The following is a 25591-nucleotide window of genomic DNA, read 5'->3' as shown; positions in this document are numbered from 1 at the left end:
TTATGTGTGTGACAAGCCCTATACAGTTCATAACTTCCATAGGAAGTATATTAAACAATTTTTTAAACGGCAATTAAAGCGTTAAAGTTCTAGTACTACTTTTAACTTTTTTTTTTTAGCTAAAGTTTTGCAGCAATAATTTGACCAAAATTAGGTTTTATCCGGATTTTTGGATTCTTAGAAAAAAAAACAAGATATTTAAAAAAAAAAAAACAAGACAGAAAGAATACAACAATAATTTTAATTAGATTTTTTGTAGGTACAACAAAGAATTTTTTTCGATTTTTGTTCTATTTTTACTGTACGAGTCATATTTTTAAATATTTTTTTTGTTTAATGAAATTTTCACACAAATATTCAAAAAATCAAAAAAATTATTTGGTATTCTTATTCTTTTATTCAAATAAAAACAAAGTTATCCATTTTAAAATAATTGATATTTTTCAAAATTTGTAATAGTTTTTTTTTTATTATTTTTACTAAAACCGCGCTATCACAGAAAATTTTATGTCGAAATCGGTTAGGTCGTTAACGTAAATAAATAAATAAAATGTAAATAACGGTGCTAAAAATATATTTTTAAGTTGTGAGAGTTTTTTTCTCGTGATTTTTAGTTCTCAGAATACGATTAAAGTTCCTTTCGATATGATGAAGGATTTTTTCACAAAAAAGGAAATTTAAATTTTTGACATTTTGGATTTTCTGGATATAAGATTTAACGGATTTGAGCATTCTGAAATCAGATTCCAATAAAAAAAATGAAAATGAAAAACTTTTCAAATCAGAATTTTAAGTCAAAGGACTCCAAAAAATTTTTGAAAAATCTTTTTTTTTAAAGAAATTTTAGAATAAAAAACCTTTTAACATTTAAATGCCATTACATTTACATATTTGTAATCAAAAGTTTCTGAAGGTATTAAATATAAATATTATACACTTTAAATTGGTTAAGTCATTTAGAAGAAAGTATGTATGAAAACAAATAAAATACATCTGTGACAGGAACCGTTAGTAATGGTTTAAAAACTATTTTTTTTATTTCAAAAGTAGGACCTTGTTTGCCGATTTTTGTTTTTTTTTTTTATAAAATCGTTATAACCGTTTAAAAAAAATCGAAAATTAAGCGGAAACGAGTAAACTAACTCATGGGATTTTTTTTATTTAAAATTGAATCGTCAACCTATGGTCTTCGTCTGTTGTGTGTGTAAGCGACAAACCTGCAAAAACTTTGAAGGGGAGTTGGGCAACTAAGACAAACATTTTTTCGCAAAAAAGTTTTAATATGACTTTAATATGCAAATTAAGAAAAAACTTAGCTTTTATTTAAAACGGACTTTTGAATTTTGCTGAAACTTTGTTTTTACTCGTATATGTCGATAAATATTTCTTTTTAAAATTGTATACCCACATTTTTTTCTTCAATTTTTTTGAAAATTTTTAAATAATGTGGGTATGTAGGTAAAAAAAATGTTTCTAGTAGAAATTCTTTGCCTTACAAATTAAATGGCATACTTGGTTAGGAGGTCAAAACCTTTAAAAGACCTCTTACTTTAAACCAAGTTTTATATTAATTTTTTTAAGTTTTTTTTTTAGTTTTTAAAAATATTCTTTTATTTTTTCAATAAACTTTTAAAATAAGATCAAGTACTTTCAACTCAGTCCTGTATTTTTATTAATTGAAAAAAAAAAATTCAAAAAGTTCACCCGCTGTTAACGATAAAAAAGAGATTTTATCTCCATTATCATTCGAAAAATGTACTTAATATCTACAAGACACATTGAGGTCAAAAGAGTTCAATTATTACTTTGCAAAAGTAAATTTTACCACAAAACACATAAATTTCTCAAAGCCACAATCCGATTTAGTATATTTGAGAGTAAATCAAAAGAATCAACATTTTCTTCTTATACAAATTTACGATTACAACCTCAGGATTAACTTGAATCTACGAGTCCAACAGAAACCAAATGCAATAACACATCACAAGGACTTGGTTTTAATTAAGATAATGTAAAGTTTCAAGCTATATCAACCAGCACAAAGTTCTATATCTCTCTACGACTTTGGTGTGACTCTCTGTGTCTACATCCACGTTAAGCATAATAGCGAAGGAATGGTGACATCGAAATAATTAGAATCACATGCCCAACATGACAAGGTAACAAACTCTCAACGGTACCCAAATATACGCAATGTCGTCGGGGGGTAATCCGCTTTTATCCCCCCGGAACTGGTAATAAGAGCAAAATCTAATTTCAAATCGAGCAAAATGTCGAGTGCTTTGGTAATATTTCTACGATAATGGCGCCAAACATGAATGTCGTTGTCGTAGTCGTAGAGTCGTCGACGGATGTCGTCGTGGACGCCAAAGTCAATATATTGACTTCAATGGGATGCTCTAACATTTCGAAGGAATGAAAGGTGCATCGTCATCACCATCATCATCATCAGTAGCAGATACATTAGAGACGTTGTCGTCGTATCTGAGATTAACTTTATTACACGACGAAGAATCTAATTCGATTATCTTTGCCGATGAGTATGTGGATGGACCTGAAACTACACATACAAAAGCCAAAACGCACTCAAAATTTACTCACACTTTATGTATAAATACACAGAAGGACTCAACTCACTTCTTCCAATTTTACGATTCGAGTTCAGGGACTCCCATCCTTCTTACTCGGGCTGCGGTTTTACATTGACTTGGAGGTTTTGTCAAAGCAATTTGCTGCCTTTTAGTTGAATGCAAGTCGCAATTATCCTTAAAATGAATGGAATGTTTTGAATGACATGGATGGACATTTTCTGTTGATGGTTGGGTGGGAATTTATTATACCCACTCGCATTTCCTTACTTTCTATAACGCACATAATAGCTGCTACATAAGGATTGTCAACGCTAATTAAAATTCGTTAGTTTGAATCGAATAAATGCATATATTGGGGATATTCCTAGAAAAGCTGTTTTATGGGAAAGAGGAAGTGTTTTGTATTCACTTGGGGATACTTCTCTAACCTATCTGTAGATTGATTATAAAAGTAATTATAATAAAAAAAGAAAGTGTGAGGATAAGAAGTATTGCATATAAAATATATAAAAGATTAAGGGTAAAAAAAAAAACATTACACTCATTCCCCAACTAACAATTTTGCTTCTATAAAGCTTTATAGAAGCAAAAGAAGCATTTTTAAAGCCTTACAGAAGCAAAATTGTTAGTCTTGTCCTTACCTTAAAATAAAAATTAATATAAGTACCTACCTTTATTGACTTTTCATTTCTTCGTTTTTCAAAACAAAGAGTGCGTATTAGGGTGGGTCAAAAAAATCGAAATTTTTTTTTTTTGATTTGGTACTCCGAAAAATCGATTGCTAGTCACCTCTAGAATATACACACGAAATATCAGCTCTTAATATTAATGGGAAGGTCCTCCGCTTCGCAATTTTCCATTTTTACATCAAGTTTCTACTAAAAAAAATCATTTTTTTTTTAAATCGACTTTTTAGCAATTTTGTTAACATATTCTTGTAGAAAATTAAACGCTCTACAAAAAAGGCCTTGTTTACTTTTTTCGTTTATCTAACCGTTTAATAGATATTTGAGGTCCAAAAATCGAGAAAATCCTTCAAAAATCGTTTTTTGTTCTTAATTTTGTAACAAATTGGAAAACTATAATAATCAAACGCGCAAGACATATTCTTATTGGAAATTGATTGCTCCACAAAAAAGATCTTATTAACTTTTTTCATTAATCTAACCATTCTAAAGATATTCAAAAAATTTTTTGCTTTTCAAAATTTTTTAATTCACTGAAAATTCATTATTTTCAAATTAGCAAGATATATTCTTGTAGGGGCTTAAGCGTTTAAAAAAAAAATCCTTGAAATCAAATTGATTGCTTTAACCGTTTAAAAGATAATAATCGTATCCAAATCGCAATGCATACGAGTCTTAAGAAAACTACTGAAAACAGTGGCATTAATTTGGATACAAATATCTTCTAAACGGTTAAAGCAATATATCTTTCTAATTTTGAAAATAATGAGTTTTCAGTGAGTTAGAAAATTTTGAAAAGTAAAAAATGTTTTTATAATTTTTTTTAACTTTAACCTCGAATATCTTTAGAATGGTTAGATTAATGAAAAAAGTTAATAAGACCTATTTGGTGGAACAATCTATTTCCTACAAGAATATGTCTTGCGCTTTTGATTATTATAATTTTTTAAATTTGTTACAAAATTAAGAACAAAAAACGAATTTCAAAGGATTTTCTCGATTTTTGGACCTCAAATATCTATTGAACGGTTAGATAAACGACACTCATATAGGTATATAAAAGTTTCATCTTATTTAAACAAAAACTTCTAGTTAAAAATCACTCTTGTGTTATATTGGGTATTCCCCTTATATGGTCACTGTGGTGTATGTGCAACATTTTTTTTTTATACAATTTTTTCTTGGTACAAAAAAAAACAACTTTAGGTGAAAATTTAAGAGTTAAAACTATTTTCCATACATACCATTGTGTCAGCGGAGGCAGTGCTTCGGACCCCCAAGAGAAAATTGAAAAATAGGAAACCTACTTTCTTTATCAGATTTTTATTTTCTTGGGTATTTTGCTTTGCCATTATCAAAAATCAAAAATGAAAAAGTACTGTGCTTAATCTACTTCGATTCCATGAATGGGTTTTATTTCCATTTAAAATTGGATTTAGAAAATAAAATTTCTTGGTACCAGTGTGATACCAGAACGCTCATTAGTGAGCCTGATAAAGAAAGTAGTTTTCCTATTTTTCAATTTTCTCAAAAACTAGAAGGCATAGAAACATATGGTTTTCAGTATTTGAAAAGGAATTTATTGAGGTAGTTTACTACATATATCAATTTATCCAGTAATGAAATCCAAAGACTTGACAAAAATAGTATTCAATGTATTTTTTTAAACTTCTTTTTCACAATTGTTGACTTTGAAATCGATTATTTCAAAAACAACTGATTAAAATAACTTGATTTAAAAACTATAATTAAGTGTACAGTTCTAGCTCTTGAAAAAGGTATCATTCATAACTGTATAAGTGTTGCTATTGTTTTTTAATAATTTTTTGTATGATTTTTTAGAAAATTGCCCCTCCCGCCTAAAGGGGGGGACATAGACCCTCCCTCCCATAACAAAAAATGATTGTGTTGAATACCTCTATTAAAAACCGTTTTCAATTCTCGGCACTTAAGTTATCGTACTCGAGACTTACGTTGATATGAATTTTTATCGAAAAAAAAAACACCTTAACGGGCGGTATCTCGAAAAAGGAAGCTAATCCGAATTTGGTAAAAACGGATTATTATTGCTGAGGCCTTCAGGAACAAAGCCTCATCTTTAGTTTGTGTCGTCATTTTAGGTCAACCTTAAACTTGTTCAGGCTCACTGTGATCTTAAAGCTTTCTGTGAAAATATAGGTATAAGGGTAAAAAATTTCACCAGTAATGTAAAAATAAAATCTGTTTTTTTTGGACCCACGTTTTTACCATTCTCCATCATCGTAATCAGGGGCGTATACAGGTTTGCTTCTTGGGGGGGGTCATGCCAATTTTTTTTTTTTTTTCAAAAGTTTTGATAGCAGGCATAAACCTGAAAATGGGCTTTTTGAATTATTAAACATTAAAATTTGTGCGTCTTGCATTTCGAATCGAAAAGTTCCGAATGTAGTTCTAAAAGTAACCAAACAAAAACGTAATGAGATTCGTTTAAGTTTAGCGTTAAGCCTTAAAGCCTAGAACGCTGCTGATGTGAAACGAAATTTTTCGTCGGTCTCCACGAGGACAACGAAATGCTTGCGAAAACTGGACCGAAAAATACTCAAAAATTGCAAAACATAAATGAAAAAAAAGCAAACACGCATCGCAGAAAGACATGCAATGACAAAATGAACAACAAAAACAAACAAAAAAACTCAAAATGTCATTTTTCCACACACAATGAATGTCCCCGGCAATTGTTTGTGTGCGAAAAAGAAGTTTAGACTTTCAATTTCGTTGTGCCGAACAGCGTACTACAGAACGAAAAGTTGAACGAAATTTTCGGGTTACCATTTCGTTGTTTCATTTTTGTATGGGATTTTTCGTTTCTTATCAGCAGCGTACTAGGCTTTAATTTTGACCAATTGAGGCTATCCTCTCCTAAAAATAAAATGTACTGTACGAGTACTTCGATTGAATAATTTGCCTTAAAACAACTGTTCATTGTTTTCCGCTAGCCCAGAAAGTTAAAATAAAAATCGTTTTTACTTAATAACAGTTTTTAACTTTTGAATTAAAAGTCTTCCTAACCTCAGGCAAACGCATCGCAAAGTTTTGTAAAAAAAATTGCATTTGAAAATATATTTTTGTTTTAAAATTGTATGGGAATTTTAAATACCTCTATTAAAATAGTAAAGACAAAAAGAATAATTTTGGCGATATTTTGGGATTCGTCCGTTTTCAGGTATTAATCAGCGGTTTACAATATAAAAAACATTCAGTTGTATTTATTAGATTAAGCCCTGCTTTTTCAATCGTCAGATAGACTATCAGAAGAATAAATGTCACTATAAAAAAAACTTTTATTCCTAGGAATAAGCTCTAACTTAGGTTTATCTAACTATTCAAAAAATTAGCGCTAAGTGATATTTAATAATAATATTTAAATTGCCTTAGATAAGGTTGCTTACATTGCTTCTATAATTGGCTGGCCATTGATGATTAACAAATCCATAGTTGTTTCAAAAAATGCAACAGATCTAGCAAATTTAGTATGTACAAAATACTGTTATATTCTGTAAGCAAACAAAATTCACCAAATTTTATCAGACGAATGTATTGAACTGGAACATTGCAAAAAACTAAAAAGATTTGAGAAATGATATCCTTCTTTAACATTTTGCCGATGACGAATTTTATCAACAGAATTGACCCCCACACAGCAAGGCCACAGAAAGCTTCCCTATTTAAAACATATTTTATTCACTTCATCATATAAAAAAAATAGAAGATATGGCTGCTTCTTTTATTTGCTGGTAAGCAGTGTCTTGCCCTTAAGATATTATTTTTGTGTACCTACCAGATTCAATTTCTTTTAAAAAGCTTTGAATATAATACTTATCCGGATTTTGTTTCCATACAAAACTCTACAGCACAGCTCAACAAATATTATCGAACGAATCAAAATAATCCTAATCCAGCATAGCGTTCGCTAAAAATATGACCACATCCCCAAAATAATATGGTAAAATAGTTTGTTTGAATACCAAAATTTTTTTTTACTTTTAATTTTCGTTCATGTTCTAAAACTTCAACATTTTGAAAATAATCTTACTCAAGAGATTTCAGTATCACATAACAAACTCTTTTTTAAGTTCTGAGTTCTTGGGGGGGGGGGGGGTCATGACCCCGTGACCCCCCCCTTGTATAAGCCGTTGATCGTAATGTCATTTACTGACTGTTATCTTGGGTTCGATTTTTTTTTTTTAATCACGAAAATAGGAATTATTATTCTAAACTTATTCTATACCTTATAAGTTTGAAAAGTCAGTTTTGAATGCTTCGATTTGTGGTCATTTAAATGACCTGAGCCGAAGACAAAAAATTAAAACTTTATGCTAGGAATTGAAATCATTTTTCAAAAAAAAGTAAAACGGATTAAAAAATTAATATTACGGAGTGGACTTATACCTATATTATAGGATTTCTTAATTTTTACGTAATTGCATTTAAAGTTTAATGCTTGAATACATCTTTAACGAATTTCGGGAACTTTAACGGCCTCTATCTAAATTTACACACCTTAAAAACCTTTTGAAAACAGAGTTTTCTAATTTGTCTTTTGTTTGAATTTAAAAAAAAAGCTTCAAGAAATTTATCTCTTCAAACCTTATTACAAAAATACAATTGTTTACCCTATTGTAATCAAATCAAAAGAATAATTATTTTGATTCTAATAAAGCATTCACAAAAAAAAAAAAGCAAAACAACTTCAATCACACAAAAAAAAAAAACCTCTGACACCAAAGCAACTCAACCAAAAAATTCAATTAAAATATGACATCGCAACTATTAATTAATCTCGACTTTTCTTCTTTCAGGAGAAGAGATATCAATTAATAAAATTTGTCACACTTAACAGTTTGTTGCATTCGCTTCTAATAATCAAAAAAAAATTAACATACAACAAAATGCTCATCTTTTGTGTGACTTTTTTTCTTTCTATCTATTTTTCTAACCGACTAGAAAGCCTTTCGAGAATATCAATCTGCTGTCACTTGAGGAAAACGAAGGGTCAATCGCAATCCATTCGAAATACAATAACACCGCCAAGAATCTTCCAAATGCTCGGTTACTTATTATCAAAACGTGACGTATTTGTTACGCCTTGTTCTTTCTATGATTTTTATTAATGATTGCATTGCGGTGGGCTTTAATAATATTTTTAGTATTTTCTATGACCATGATGATCTGTTCTGTTTACACTCGATACACAATCAAAAAGATTCTTTCTTTCTTTATTTTTTTTATAAATAAATTAATTAGAATCTGACGATTACACTGTGCGACAAAATAAAAAAAAAAAAATACACCCGAGAAATAACTTAGTGTAGGCTGTTCGTATGGTCGAATAATGTATAAAAATATTTTTGTTATATTTTTGGAACCCTCCATTTTTTTTTTATTTACAAAAAACCATTTTTACAGACCTTACGATGTAATCTATCAATATTTCAGTCATTTTTCTAACTACTCTCAATATGTTATATGTTTTTGGAAAGAGGATTTCCAGACCTTTTGAATGATGTATAGAAGTCTATTGTTTAAACAAATTAAGTGTAGGTTTTTATCCCACAAATCTTGTAAAAGTGATTTTTTTCCCAATTTTTTCAACTTTACCCAATTTTTTTTGCAAAATAAAAGAAACAAAAAAATAAAGTAAGGTTATATTCTGAAAGAATATACATTTAGGCACAAATTGGCGTATTTTTTTATTGAATTTGATCAAAACTGCGGAATCTATGCTATTTTTTCGTAAATAGAAAATGTGGCTTTTCATGATGTGCTGTGCAAGGTGCACAATAGGGTGTTCGTTATTTTAAAATAATAAGATTTTCTATTCTCCTAGGATCTTAAATGATTGGAAATAAACTAAAAAAAATATTCTCCAAGTTTCAAGTCTCTAACTTAATTCTAACCCGTGCCGCCAAGCGGTTGAAGTTTCTTATGGGAATAACATGGGGTTTCTTGGACCTTGTTCGATCAATTTTAAATTCCAGCCAAACCATTCGTTCAAAAAACTTAAAACTTTACAAACTCAAATTTAATAAGTGTAGCTATCATTTGAAAATTTTTCAGATTTTTAATTGTTATAATTTTATAGATTTAGCTTGATAAAAAAAGTCATTTTTTCAGACTTTTTCAAAAATCGCTTTTTACACTTTTAATGCCAAAAATTTAAAAAACTTACATTTTTAATTACAAATAAGCATAGCATGTATATTTAAAATGCAAATTCAATTCATAGTTATATAAACAATTTGTTGTGTATTCATTCTTCAAGTCACATCGATATTCAAAAAACGTGTTCCCGATTTAAGAAAAAGTACTGTAGTAAATAAATAAAAAACTAGTTAATTATATAACTTTGAATTAAATATAAATTTTAAATATACATACTACGCTTATTTGTGAATAAAAATGTATGTTTTTTAATTTTTTGACATTAAACGGGTAAAAAGCGATTTTTGAAAAAGTCTGAAAAAATGACTTTTTTTATCAAGCTAAATCTATAAAATTATAACAATTAAAAATCTGAAAAATGTTCAAATGATAGCTACACTTATTAAATTTGAGTTTGTAAAGTTTTAAGTTTTTTGAACGAATGGTTTGGCTGGAATTTAAAATTGATCGAACAAGGTCCAAGAAAGCCCATGTTATTCCCATAAGAAACTTCAACCGCTTGGCGGCACGGGTTAGAATTAAGTTGAAAACTTGAAACTTGGAGAATATTTTTTTTAGTTTATTTCCAACCATTTAAGATTCTAGGAGAATAGAAAATCTTATTATTTTAAAATAACGAACACCTTATTGTGCACCTTGCAATTCACATCATGAAAAGCCACATTTTCTATTTACGAAAAAATAGCATAGATTTCGCAGTTTTGATCAAATTCAATAAAAACATACGCCAATTTGTGCCTAAATGTATATTCTTTCAGAATATAACCTTACTTTATTTTTTTGTTTCTTTTATTTTGCAAAAAAAATTGGGTAAAGTTGAAAAAATTGGGAAAAAAATCACTTTTACAAGATTTGTGGGATAAAAACCTACACTTAATTTGTTTAAACAATAGACTTCTATACATCATTCAAAAGGTCTGGAAATCCTCTTTCCAAAAACATATAACATATTGAGAGTAGTTAGAAAAATGACTGAAATATTGATAGATTACATCGTAAGGTCTGTAAAAATGGTTTTTTGTAAATAAAAAAAAAATGGAGGGTTCCAAAAATATAACAAAAATATTTTTATACATTATTCGACCATACGAACAGCCTACACTATGTTATTTCTCGGGTGTATTTTCAGTGTCGCACCGTGTTATTATAGCCACAACCACTTGGTAATTTAAGAGGTTTTTTTTTGGTTTTTGGGGAAGGGGGATTTTAGATGCGGGCGCGAAGTGCTTATAGGTTAATGACATTAAGACGGATTTTCATTTTCATAGATCACTCACTTTTCTATATGACTTTTTTTGTGATGTGAGTTTAATTAATGAAAGACTCGAGCAGATGGGGTTAAAAATAGGAAGGTACGAGTAAAATACCAGCATATTTTTTTGTTATCCTTATAATTCCGTCGCTAGATATTTTAAGTGTTTTTTTTTAGTTTTTTTTTTATAGCGCCAAAAACACAAATGGCAGTTGCTGCTGCAAATTCTAATCCCCAAGGAAATTGAGCAACAAGAAAAAAAAAAAAGAATTATCAACGAAAATAGGAAACAGATCATCAATCTCTGTCGAAACAGGAGTATGCATTTAAATTAGACATTTACCAGGCGCAAAGACACGCTATTTCCCTTCTTCTATGTATTTCTTCTCCATCCTTTCAAACCAATAGAACATTTCACGGTATAATACGATTTTTTTCGTTTTCCATTTTTTTTTTAACTTTTTGTTGAGAAGAGAGTCCATTATTGCCCATGGCGATGGCATATCCATGCAAATTCTCACTTAATTCATATTCCATTAAAAATGGCAACAAAAAAAAACATTCAGGATTTTTGATTGATAGTGTAGAAAGGTACTACAACCAAATAGGTGAAATTGAGATTGGCTTTTTTTTTATTGCGGAGGGAAATTTTGTCTGATGTGCAACATTGTTCCAATATACTTTTTCCTCTGCAACTGGGTAGTTAGTTATGGTATCGAAGGTAGCTCAACTACCGCCTATTTCGATTGATTTATTCATGTCGTTTGGTTTTTCGCCTTCTTTTTTTTTTTTTTGATTTTACAAAATTGATGGAATAATTGACGAATCTAATATGAGGTTTTTGAATTGGAAGTTAATTGGGTGGATAGGAAAAATGAAACAAGAAAAAGGGGATTGTTTGAATATAATAGTTAAATTTATGCTACATGAAAGAGATTATAACGATCAACGCCTACATGTTTTTTTAGAAAATGATTTTGAATATTAATTTGTTATTGGGAAATTTCGATTACATATTGATTTTGAATTGTAATTTTTATGGACTATGGTGAAATTGAAGCTTGTCATGAAAAGTTGCGTACAGAAATAGAATTAATTTTTGGAAAAATGATTTTTGAAAATTTTAGTATGAAACAACATTTAAGTTATATTTCTTAACTTCTTTTCCTTTGAATCGAAGTATGTAATTGTACAAATATTTAGTAGTAAAACTGTTGTCCAGAATTTTTGTTTGGTATTTTCTGGTAATTTTGTTTCCTTAAAACAAAAAAGCTTTCAATTGGGCTTTCCTTATTCAATTAATAATAACGATTTTCTGTGAAAATAAAATGTGTCTGCAGTTAATATAATTGCCTTACACTTTATAGGCCAGTCATTATGTCGGAAAAAACGGCTTAGAAATGCAAAATGACCGAGAAAGCTAAATTTTGGATATGTTGTAGAGGATGCTTAAAAAAGCTTAACTTGAAGTTTTCGACAAAGATTTCCTATGAGCTTTTTCCGCCATTTTGAAAAAAAGGATAAAATTGGTTTTTTGACAATAACTAGGCTATCTGACGAGATGCGAAAATTTTACTAGGAGCTTTTTTGTAGCTTTTTACGAGTTCTACAATTCATGCATACACATTTTTTGTGTATCATGAACCGTTTTCGAGATATCGATTAAGAAAGTCAAAAATTTAGGACATGCCATTTGTTTTTTGACATAATCTATTTTTGGGTGATGAATATCGAAAAAATTATTAACATAAAATTTGTAGACCACATTCAGACCTACAGTGTCGTATTTTTATATTTTTTTTTGGACAAAAATTACGACTTCCAGCCGGCCGCAAAGTCGTTTAGTCCGCTTCCACCGCCAAGCAAGCCGCCCGTTCGGTTGTAAAAAAAAACAATCATTCATGTTTTTTTTTAAATATTTATATCATTATATCAGTAACACATACATACAAATGTATGTATTTATTTAATAAATAATGAGAAGAAGATGGTAATGGGTTTTTTTGCTACCCCAATTTTAGTAACCCAAATTTTGTAAATACAGTATACCGGCTTTTTGTGTTGATTGTGCATTTTGTAATTTGCTTCAATCTCAATATTATTTAGTTCATCAAAATTGCAATTAGATCAGTGCCAATAATTTTTGAAAATAAAAAAATTATTAGCAGCATTTAGGATAAATGGTATATGAAAGCGGAAAAATAAATTGCCCACAAAGTAATTGGTGGAAAGGGGGCGGGTGAATGCCTTGTTCGATTTCACTAGTCAAAAAGTTTTTTTTTATAGAAATCAAAGTATATTTTTCTAATGATTTTTTGTATGCTGAGCTCGAATCTTTAGTCAGAAAAATTCTATCACGTTGAGATATAACCATGCCAATACATCACAAAAATAGTGTTTCGAACGTTCAAAATTCAATATCTCAAAAACTTTGCACGTTAGAGCTATTCTAATGCTAGATTGAATTTAAGAAGGTCAAAGGCCATTAGAAAAGTATAATTTGGTTTCTATGGAAAATTATTTCTCGCCAATATTACTGTCATTTACGGAAAAATCGATCTTAAAAATCGTTTTTTTTTTTCAATTTTTCTCAATATTTTCTAAATCAAAAGTATAGTTTTTCCATACAATCTTAAATAAAAGGTTTTAATCTAAGTAACTGCATTCCAAGCTTTTCAAAAATCAAAAACTTTTTGGATTGACAAATAGGCTATTTTATCAAATTAAATTCGTCAAAAATCCAAAAATTAACTTTTTGCTCAAAAAACATTTAAAATACATAGAAAACATAACAAAGTAATTTTTAACCAAGATTTGTTAAAATCAAACCATTTTGGTAAAAGATAAAAATAAAAAATAAAAAAATCGTATTTTTTGCATTTTTTCAATATTTTTGAGATTATATAAATAAAATGGTTTTAGTAAAAGTTATGACACTTTTATTACCCACAACTTTTGCATTTAACTTTTTTTTGATAGGAGGTCTACTTTTGACAGAAATCGTAAGAAAACAAGATTTTCGACACCAACACTTTTTCGCCCACCCACCCTTTTCCACCAATTAGTTTTAATTTATTTTTCCGCTTTCATAATCCTAAATTTTCCAACCACCCATATGCTGCTAATAATTATTTTATTTTCAAAAATTATTGGCACTGATCTAATTGCAATTTTGATGAACTAAATAATATTGAGATTGAAGCAAATTACAAAATGCACAATCAACACAAAAAGCCGGTATACTGTATTTACAAAATTTGGGTTAATAAAATTGGGGTAGCAAAAAAACCCATTACTATCTTCTTCTCATTATTTATTAAATAAATACATACATTTGTATGTATGTGTTACTGATATAATGATATAAACATTTAAAAAAAACATGAATGATTGTTTTTTTTTACAACCGAACGGGCGGCTTGCTTGGCGGTGGAAGCGGACTAAACGACTTTGCGGCCGGCTGGAAGTCGTAATTTTTGTCCAAGAAAAAATATAAAAATACGACATTGTAGGTCTGAATGTGGTCTACAAATTTTATGTTAATAATTTTTTCGATATTCATCACCCAAAAATAGATTATGTCAAAAAACAAATGGCATGTGCTAAATTTTTGACTTTTTTAATCGATATCTCGAAAACGGTTCATTATACACAAAAAATGTGTATGCATGAATTGTAGAAGTCGTTAAAAGCTACAAAAAAGCTCCTTGTAAAATTTTCGCATCTCGTCAGATAGCCTAGTTATTGTCAAAAAACCAATTTTATCCTTTTTTTCAAAATGGCGGAAAAAGCTCATAGGAAATCTTGTTTGAAAACTTCAAGGTAAACTTTTTTAAGCATCCTCTACAACATATCCAAAATTTAGCTTTCTCGGTCATTTTGCATTTCCAAATGTATATAATGACTGGCCTATTATTTAAAAAAAAAACTCAAAAATTGTATGCAATTGTTTTATTTACAAAATTGTCCTGATTTTTTTTTTTTTTATTTATACATATTTTAAATTTATTTAAATTAATATTAAAAATTATTTAAGTTTATGTTATTAGTTATTAATATTATGTGTCATTATTATGTTAACTCAAATCAACAAGATATGATTTTATTATTTACTTAAATGATTTTTGACACGAGTTATTTATTATGATTTATTTTACTAACTGCTAGTAAAAATAACTCCTCTGCACATTAAGAAGCCATTTTAGAAGAAATATAATAATATAATAAGTCACTTCGAAAATATCACGAATTAAAGGTTTTTGTATCAAAAACTCACAAGTCGATACGGTTTTCTGCCGTAAAATAAATGCCGCTTTGCAAAGATTCGGTACAATTATGGAACTGAACTCACGTATTTTCTCAGAAAAATTACTACTTTTTCCGATCTAAAAACAAGTTCCTTTGCTAGTGTTAGGAGGAAACTTAGTCAGAATAAGGTTTTATCGGGTCGGTTGGAACGGATACAGAATCGAATGCGAGGATGCACTTGCACAGAGCATCAGTATGATAAATATTGCAAAAAAACAGGGACTCGCAATTCTGTTTGTCCCTATCTCAAGCTGCAGGTCAAATCACAGAAGGGATTTGTCTCAAACTTTTAAACTTATAATTTTGATTAATTCTGTAGATTTTTTTTTAGATTAGGGTTTTTATATTTTTCAATTTGTTTTATATACAATTGACCTAAAACTAAACTTATAACTATATTAATCATGTCGGCTCAACAATAGGGGCCCGACGTACTTCAAATGACTCTATATAACGCTATTTTACAACATCATATTTCTGTTTACTTAATCTATTACATTTTTTTTTTTATTTTTTTTATTTGAAAAAAAAATTAAAAAGTTTTTTTTTTTTTTTAAATGCATTGTTATAAAATGAAATTAAATGGTATATTTCATTTGGTGGTCAAAATCTTTCAAAAAGATGTTTTTGTAATTTAAAATCAAATGTTTTTATTATTTTTCTAGATCATATTAAATTTCTCACCAAATTAAATTATAAATTTTTTTTTTAACTAATTTTTACATAAATATTGATTTAGTATCCAAAGCCAATTTTTCCTTAAGAGCAAGTTCGTGCGACCCAGTTGTTAATTTCCTTTGATAAGCATTATTATGAAAAACATCGGAATGTAAAAAATATCCCATGAAAAATTGTCAAAAATGTAATTTTCAGTAAAAAGTAAACCATTCAAAAATAAAATCCACTATAACTTCGAAGAATCAATAGAAAATATTTTGAATATTCCTTCTCCAAACCACTCCCAAAACAACATTTTCAAACACTCATCCTCAGCCAGGTGAATAAATTCCCATTTATTTCGCTTCCCACATAAAACGTAACTCCCTTTGGAATAGCAATTTAAACAAATTTATGATCTGACTAATCTAGTTTCACTTTAAATTACCCTATGAGTCTATTCAAATTGTTTCCCAAAATAACCTCAAAGTGGTCAATCTAATGCTCATTAGATGGTCTACGGATAGGAATCTTTTCTATAATGCACTGATAAATGTATTATTTACCTCCCCTAACAACACGTACATACAACGTTCATTCACAATAAAACAAAACACACAAAAAACAAAAACATCCGAAAAAAGGATATTATCCAAATTAAGAACCATTTCTTTCACATAAAAATAACCACACAAAGTAGAGTAAATTGAGAGAAAGATCTATGAGATACAATTTATTTTATACCAAATGGACTAACGAAATGCACAGGACATCACAGGAAAGGGCAAAAATGGGGATGCAATAATAAAAATGCCGGCGGCAAAGACTACTATGGTGGCGGCCAATCCTTGAAAAAAATAATTGTGAACATACAATAAACAAAAACTAATATTGTCCCGGAAGTAATGAGCATTATTCCTTCGACCTTAATGGCAATTTATCATTTAATTCCAGTTTTTCTTTGCTGCCTTTGATACACATACGAACCGAAAAAGGAAACAAAAATCCACCAAAAAAAAAAGGGATAGTCCCGGGAAAGAGCCTTTGCCGCCATTAGGATACCCTTCCGAACTCAGAGATAGGATTCATTTCAATTCGATTCGTTTTTATTGTATTTTATCACACAAATGCACTGTGCATTGATATGAAACAATGCAAGGAAAAGTCGGGGTCATGTTTGTTGGTCATTTTTAGATTAATATTGTTGTTGTCCTTTCAATTCCATTGAGAGTGCAATCCGCTGTTCCCCATATTTGATACGCATTTTAAAATTCACTAATAAACATGTCAAATCCAATTTGTTAACTGTACTGAAATAAGGACGAGGAGTGTATTATAATGTTTTGTTCATTATTGCATTCACAATCTCGTTTACTTTGTTCATACACCTTTTGTCAAAAATGCGTTACGCAAATTATTTCCACCTTATTGAGTTTTATAAGGAGAGCAAATAAAAAAATTCTATTTATCTGTCAGATGCATTATTGAGTTTATTTTTTCTATAGAATTCACTTGCAGAGGGAATGCAATTTAAAGTGGAAGGTGATTTGGCAAATGCGATTTGTCGTGGAGTTTTAAAATTCGGAGCTGTTTCAAAGTGTAAAGTGGTCATAAAGTTTAGTAGATTAATTTTTATGATCCGGACAGAATGATTTTGAGGAATTTTATCAACTGCTACTGACGAATTTAATGACATTGAACTCATTTTCATTTACTTAACGGAATTTCCATTGTAACGAGTTTGTCACAAAATTCAAAACTTTTAATGATAGTTAGTTCTATTACTCGACCATTAAAAAGTAACGCAGAGAACATAATAGACGCTCATTATTCAATTTATTTCGTTGAAGAATCAATCTATTTTCTTGGAAATTAGTGAGTCTTAAGAGGTCATCATAAAGTTGATGTCCTATAAGTTTCACGAAAAAATAATTAAATGCAGCACAGTTATGGAAAGACAGTTATTGAAAGGCAGTAACGCAAAAGATCATACGAGTCTTTTGCGTTACCGTCTTTTTTTGTGAATAATTTGGCTACATTTCATTAGTTTTTCGTGAAACTTATGGGATATAAACTTTATGATAAGCCCTTTAGACTCACTAATTTTCAAGAAAACAGATTGATTTTTCAACCAGATAAATTGGATAATAAGAGTCTATTATGTTCTCTGCGTTACTTTAGAAGTCTATTTAATTTAAGATTTCAATCGTTACAATTTACTTTGTATTGTTTCCATGACAATTTTTAAGCTGTTGCATAGATTTTATTCCTTGGCACGGGGACCGAATAACGAAATTTCGTAACGAAAATACCTAACACCACCCACTTGGGTGGTTCGCTTAACGTGTATGATATGGTCCGACTGTACGAAGCTTGCAACGATCGAGACGAGCCTGTGGGAGATCGTGTTCCAAAACCAGCCACCAGTGTGGGAAGTACCATAAACTCAGTTTTAATTTTGACTTGGTTGTCTTTAAAAAATTGTAACTTAGGTTGGTGTCGTACAGATATGATTGTAGCATATTTTTAAAGGTGAAATTATAAGCTTTCCAATGATATAAAATTTATTATATACTGTAAAATAAAAAAATGAACCAAATCGAGATGGAAGATTGATTGCATTAAAAAAAATTTCAGCTTTTTTTCTAGATGTCGAAAAACATGATTGAGGTGAGTATTGAAAGCTAAAACAATAAGCTTTAAGATAATATAAAATGGGTTGTCATGTAAAAATATTGTGCAATTGTGATGTATAAAGAAAAAAAGTTAATTTTTTTCGCTTTTTTCATAAAAAATATGTGATTTTAAGAAATCATTTTTATACTTTTTACAAAACATATAGGCCCCGAGTTCCACAAATCATTTTTTTTTTTAACTGTTTTCATATCCTTCAAACATTTCTTTATCATAGATTCAGCTCAGGTCTCGCGAAAATACAATAATAAATTCTATTCACTTTTAAAAGCAACAAATAATACAAAAGAAACACTTTAAAAATAAAATAAAATTCTTAGGGTATGATATCAATAGAATTTCAACCCTTTCACATTGTACGGTATACCATCGGGTCGGTCTTCGTCGAAGTGAATATAAATCATTTCTCTTCGATTAATTCCCTTGATGACATTTGGTGCCCTTAACAGCAAAAAAAAAAAAAAAAACCTCTAAATAACCCAACTTTAGAAAATAAATGTTGTCATTTACACGAGAACAAATAGCCCAGCGATCCTTCTGGATGCTCTCTTTTGTAGTGGCGTTTAAAATTGCCTTTCATTTGTTGCGAATCCTGTGTGTAACCCTTTTTTTTTAATTTTCAAAAAAATTCTAAAGTCTTTTTATATTATTGTATAAAAGAGTGTAAAACGTTGTAAATTTAATCGGATGAACATTACGAGAGTTATAATGCTTCTTGTCGTTGACGGGATATTATTTTTCTTTTTTCCGCCCAATTGGTTTTGGCTAACAATTGATATTGATATTAATTTTGTTCAATAAGAAAAAAAAACTGAAGGTACAAAATTGCAAATAAATATAAATCATTGAAATAATAGTTTTCGAAATTATTTGAGGAAAAACTCTTGAGTTTTTTTTTTAATTCATTGTGTAAAGTATTGCGAACCCAATAAAAACACGACATATCGAGACGGGATGATCAAAGGAAAGTATACTCTTTTACTTTTAGCAAATTAATGCTTGTTAGCTTTCCCCCGGGTTAAAAAAAAAGAGGAAATAGTTTCTCTTTGTTTGAGTCATTCATATAGTTAAGTAGCTAGTTTCCGCAAGGCATTATTTATATGGGGTGGTGTCAAGTAGCCCCCTTTTAAATGAATCTAGGTCGAAAGTTTATAACAAAAAAAAACATAAGGGTGAATCGGTTAGTTTTACCTTTGATGATGACTGCGCGGATGAAGTACTTCAAGTACCTGTAAAGATATCTTGTTAACGATTAGGAAAAACATAATTGACAAATAATTACTACATTAAAATATGTTAAATCGAACAATAATATGTATGAAATGAACTCACTCCTCTTTGTGTATCGGTTATCAGGAAAATATGATTTTATCACAAAAGCATCACAAGAAATGTTTTCATAACAAGTGGGTTTGATAAGTTCTTGAGAAATTTAACAACTGTTTCACTAAACTCTAAAAACCAGGGTCCTTTGTTTTCTCTTTAAACACAGTCATTTAATGTCTTCATAAACAGTTTTTGATGAACAAATATAATTGTTAACGAAAAATATGTACTTAATGACTACGTATAATAATTTATCAAAAAAACTTTCAATAGTATAGGCGATAGAAGCTTTACACATATAATAACAGGATCAACTAATAATGGTTGCTTTCATGCACTTATTTTGGACAAGCTTAATTTTCTCAAAAAATTATAACTTTGATAAAAAAAAAATCATGCGCACTACTTGAATTAAAAAAAACTTGATTTAAAAAAAACTGAACCGATTTCAACGAAATCAGTTCGTAAAAACGAAAGTGACGTTAATATAAATCAAAAATAAAATTTTGAAAAAATTAACTCTTGAATTAAAACAAAAAAATATTATTTTTTTGGAAAAATCAAATTTCCGGAACATTAATTTTATTAAATAGCACACCAACTTTATTTCAAATTTTTTTATGAAAATGTTTTTTTTTTTTTGTTTCTTTATATTTTGGTTTATGTGTAGAATAATAATTTCTTCAGAACCATCTTAGGAAAAGATTTTTTTAAATTTTTGTTAGGAAAACTCTTATTTAAAAAAAAGAACGGTTCTTTGTTATAATGTTTTTTTGACTACTTCGCACGTTTTTTTTTTCATATAAGAAAATTTTTTAAAACTAAAATTGTAACGGTTTCTAAAAGACCTGTTTTTTTTTCAAAATCTGTTTAAATCTTTCCGATATCTTTCGTATAGGTCGAGATATCTTAAGATGAAGTAAGTGTGTTTTGCTCAAAAATCATAGAGAATGTAAGAAGAAAAACAGGTCTTTTAGAAACCGTTTCTTACATGAAAAAAAAACGTCCGAAGTAGCAAAAAAAAACGTTTTTTTGCATTTTCTAACGGTAATATTTCAAAAACGCGAGCTGCTAGAATTTTTTTGACTTCGGATTCGAGTTCAGCACACCGAAAACCTTCAGAAAAGTATATTTTGGTTCCGGCAACAAAAAAAAAGTTTAATTTTATAAACCAGTGTAATTAAATAGCATATTTAGTTTGAAGTTTAAATTCTGTTTGTTTTATGAATGCTATCAGAAACTTTAACATTCCAAGCAACTTTTACCATAGGAATTAGTACGTGCGACCCAGTCGTGAATTTTCCTTTCCTTTGAAAAACGAACATTTTGTTTACTTTTCATAAAAAGTTACTATAAATTTATATGTTGGATGATTCAGGAGTTATGTGTCAAAAGGCAATATGTTTCAAGTTAATGATAAGAAATTTGATAGCAACAATTTTAAAATTAAAAACTGTTAATAAAGGAAATATGTTGCTAGCAATATGTTGCAGATGAAAAGTTGCTAGCAACAATTTTGTACAAATAGCTTGAAATATCTTGTTCCCATTATATTGTTGTAAAGAATTGGTCCAAAACGTCCAAAGTTAAGAATGTTGCGGATTAAATGTAGCTTGATACAATTTTTTAAATCTATTTAAAATGTTGCACTACATAGTTTGATGAATATGAAAATATTTTGATATGAAAATATTTTGTTCCCATTATGTTGCTGATTGCGCTGTGAAGTAGGGGAGAAACCAAATTTCCATATTGAAAACATTTTTTCGCACGAAATGTCACATAAATGATGACATTTTGTTTTTGGACACATTTTGCTGTTCAAGAATAATTATTGTAGGCAATCTTTTTTAAAATTTATCTTTGAAGAATTGGTCTAAGACCCCAAATTTTAAAAAAGAATGTTGCTGGTTAAATGTTGCTAGCAACAATTTTGTGCATGTCACAACAAATATTGAAAATACTTTGTTCCCATTAATATAAAATGAAGGGGCTAGAGAAATGTTTGTTATTGATCATTTACTTGCATGAAGCTCAACAAAATTTCGTTGCGGGACACATGTTTCTGGTGAGCAATTGTTTGCAATAACTTTCTTCATTATTTATGACGATTTGGTGGAAAATTAAAAGTTTAAATATAATATTTCTGGTTAAGATTTGCAAGGAACATTTCCTCATTCTATCAATAATTTTGCGCAACACAACTTGTTGCGATATAACTTGAAAAAAATGTTAACTTCAACAATTTTCAAATAAGTTAGCCTAGTAACTAAGTTTTTATTTTTTCTACGAAGATTTTTCTTCCAAAACAATTTAAGTCAGAGTCTTGAAGTAAACTTATAAATCTTTTACTATTTATTCCCTACGATAACCCCAAAAACACAAAACAAAGTTCAAGTATTTTATTGACTCTCTAAAATATTCAACAACGCCACTTATAGAGCATCAGAAAACTATACTCTTAACTTTGAACCATAAATAGTCCTTCATATCCGTAATGTATACAAGATACGATACACAGGTTCATCGTTCATCCTGGAAAAACAAACAACAACAACAAACAAAAATTAAAACACTATCAAGATTTCTTTTAAATTTTGGAAAAATCATCGACCAATAAAAGAACACATTAAAAGTTTCAACATTTATCACTGCTCTTATCTGATGCAACAAAAGGACCCTTCGCCCTACTTCAAGTATGTGTTTCCTCGGATACATAACAAGGTGATTTTTTTGTTCCATAACGAGAGATAGAAAAAAAAGGAAGTACATGTACAACACATCAATTTTGAAAAAAAAAAACGGCAGTAATTTTTATCCTTATCTCAAGAACCAATAATTTTGCTAATATGACATTCCTGTCTGCTTTTTATATAAATGTTGCCATTTTCCCAACAACGACACACAAAAAAAATGTGTAAAAAATAGCAGTGCATTATAATTCTGAAGATGATATTTGAAAAATAAAAAAAATAAGAAGAAAAAAAAATTGTAAAAAGTTCCCTGGGAACTCAAAGGCATACAAAATTGTTAAAAATCTTTAGTTGGCAAAGCAATTTCTTTAATATTCGATCAAGGATATATGAATGTTTGCCTTGTGTGTTGATGTAACAAACCTACAAATAAATATTAAGGATTTCTTTAGTTTTTTGTTGGGGGAAAGGAGAAGATTGTATGTTTGGGTTCAAGGAAATAAAAAACACAATAAGTAAAGTTAGCACTTAGAGAGGCAGTAATATTATACGTAACTGATACTGTATACTTTTATTAGGGTGTCAAACTCCTGTTGTTGTGGTGATGATAAATTTGATTTTAAAAAATAAATTCTTTTCATGATTGTTGAGTAATTTTTCCTTTTTTTTTTTATTCGTATCACTTTATTGTTATATCAGCTTGGTGTTCGCTTTTTGCAGTAAAATTTAAATATTTGGATATCTGACTGAATAGTAGAAAACAATTTCGATTTATTTACGCATAGGCACTTAGCAACTTTTAACCATTAACAATCTTCTTTAAATTTATGTTTTTCGAACAATTCTTCTTAAATAAATGTAGAAAGTTGTCGCCTACAAAAACAACTCACAGTCCCTCAACGATTTTTTATAAATTTTGTTGCTCTTCGTAAGTAAATTTGCTTTAGCCCCTTCATTCCAGCAACATAATGGGAACAAAATATTTTCACAATGTTGCTGTGACATGCCAAAAAATAGTTTCTAGCAACATTTAACCAGTAACATTCTTTTTTAATTTCATAAATGAATTTTCAAAAACATTGCTTACAATTTTTCACCAACAACATGTGTCCAAAAATATATATAGTTTTAAATACACTTCTTGTGAAAAAATATTTCAATGAGAAAATTAAGCTTGGTGAAGTAGGAATTCACTGCAACATTATGGGAACAAATTATTTTCATAATGATACTGTGACATGCACAAAATTGTTGTTAGCAACATTCTTTGGGTTTTTGGACCAACTTTTTATGAATAAATTTACAAAGAGATTGATTACAATTCTTCACATGTTGTGTCTGGGGGGGGGGGAGGGGGAATAGTTCGCCTTATCACTGCAGCCTCTGATGAGCCTTTTGTGATTTAATATGTGTCCACAGCGACCATTCATAGTTTTGTTGCACTTCTTTGAAAAAATGTTGAAAATTTTGCTTGGTCTCTTATTCACGGCATCATAATAGGAACAAAATATTTTCATACCGTTGGTTGCTGTGACAAAAATTTTGCTAGAAAATTTTTTTTTTACTTAAGGTTTTTGGACCATCTCTTCACAGATACGAGCATATTTACAATTTTTTGCTTACAATTCTTCACCAGCAACATGTGTCCAGAAACGAACTGTCATAATGTTTGTTGCATTTCTTGTGAAAAAAGTTTCGATAAGGAAATTTTATTTGGTCCCTTCTTCACCACAAGCTAGCAACTTTTTACTTGCAACATAATCCTAGCAACATATTTCGTTATACTTTTTGACACTAAATTTAAAAATTTTTGTTAATAAAATTTGTATAACCAACTTGCAACATGTTGCCTGAAATTTCTCGCAACATGAAGCCACGTTTAACAAAGTCTGAGGTGAGGAAGCCTATTATATTCTAATTTGACTTGTTTTATAAATCCGTTTAATGTTGTTATAATCCTTCCTTATTTCAGTCTAATATTCATAGGTTTTAATCACTCTACTTGTGGACTGAATAATAGCTAATGTACTTCTAATGCGCCATTTTTTATAATTAATCAGTAAACTTAAATATTCCTCCAATAACATAAAATTTTGTCACGCAAATTTTCAATTTTTTATATTTGACTTAATTTGAGTCTAAAAATTAAATTAGGTATTAAACTTTAATTAACTGAATTGCCACCTATTGTGTCACCATTAATGGCACCTTTCTTCAATTTAAATTATAGTCTCGCAATATTCAACTCCTTTTCTTCTCTTATTTCTTTGGTTTAGTGTTTATTATACCTTTGCTTTTATTTCAAAACACTGTCGACCCCATCGCGACTATAAAAGATTCTTCTATAATAATACCCAACAATAAAGGTAATAAGCTCATGGATTAGAAAACTATAAAACTTTCCAACAAGAAAGGACAAAACGACAAAGGAGGAGAATAATAAAACCATCGAGAATTCAAAGGATCTATTCCATATAGTCTCCTATATCGGTGTTGTTTTAGAGAATATTATAACCCTGCGTTCATTCTTATTTCGAAATTTTATTGCTGTCAACATTCTGATGGTCGTCAGGTTGCTTACAATTGGCAATAAAAAATGTGAAGCAATCATTTTCTATTTAATAGCACAGGCGACTTACTGACTGACTGAACTGACTAAAAGTTCCGTTGAATTTTTTGTTATCCTTCGCGGATAACGAATCACCTGTGTGCGAGCGTAGTTTTCTTACTCTGTTTATGGTTTCACATAAAAAGACAAGAAATTCTGTGTGTTGCTAGAGAGCAATCAGTTGGAAGCTTTATATCCATTTGATTATACCAAAAACGATTTAGTACTTTTTTTTCGCGGTCTTCACAATGAATACCAATGACTTGGACTAGAACTTAATTGACACATTAATGTTAGATTTTGATTGGTAGTCATGCTGATAAATTTATGGGGTGGTTAAATAAGTAGGCAATAATGAAGAAGAAGTAATATAGGGTTTAAATCTCAAAGAGTATTTTGAAGATTAGAGAACTGATAAAAATAAAATATACACGTATGTATAGTTTTAAAAACTAAAAAAAAAACGCTCTTTATCACGCACTGAAAACTTTAAAATAATTTAATTGACTTATAAGAAATATTTCGATCGACCCACATGGGGCATTTCCATTGCCCCACGTGGGTCATTTCCAAAT

The sequence above is a fragment of the Episyrphus balteatus genome, chromosome 4 (genome assembly GCF_945859705.1).
Source record: "Episyrphus balteatus chromosome 4, idEpiBalt1.1, whole genome shotgun sequence".
NCBI classification, from domain to species: domain Eukaryota; kingdom Metazoa; phylum Arthropoda; class Insecta; order Diptera; family Syrphidae; genus Episyrphus; species Episyrphus balteatus.
Note: the sequence above shows the minus strand (reverse complement) of the source record.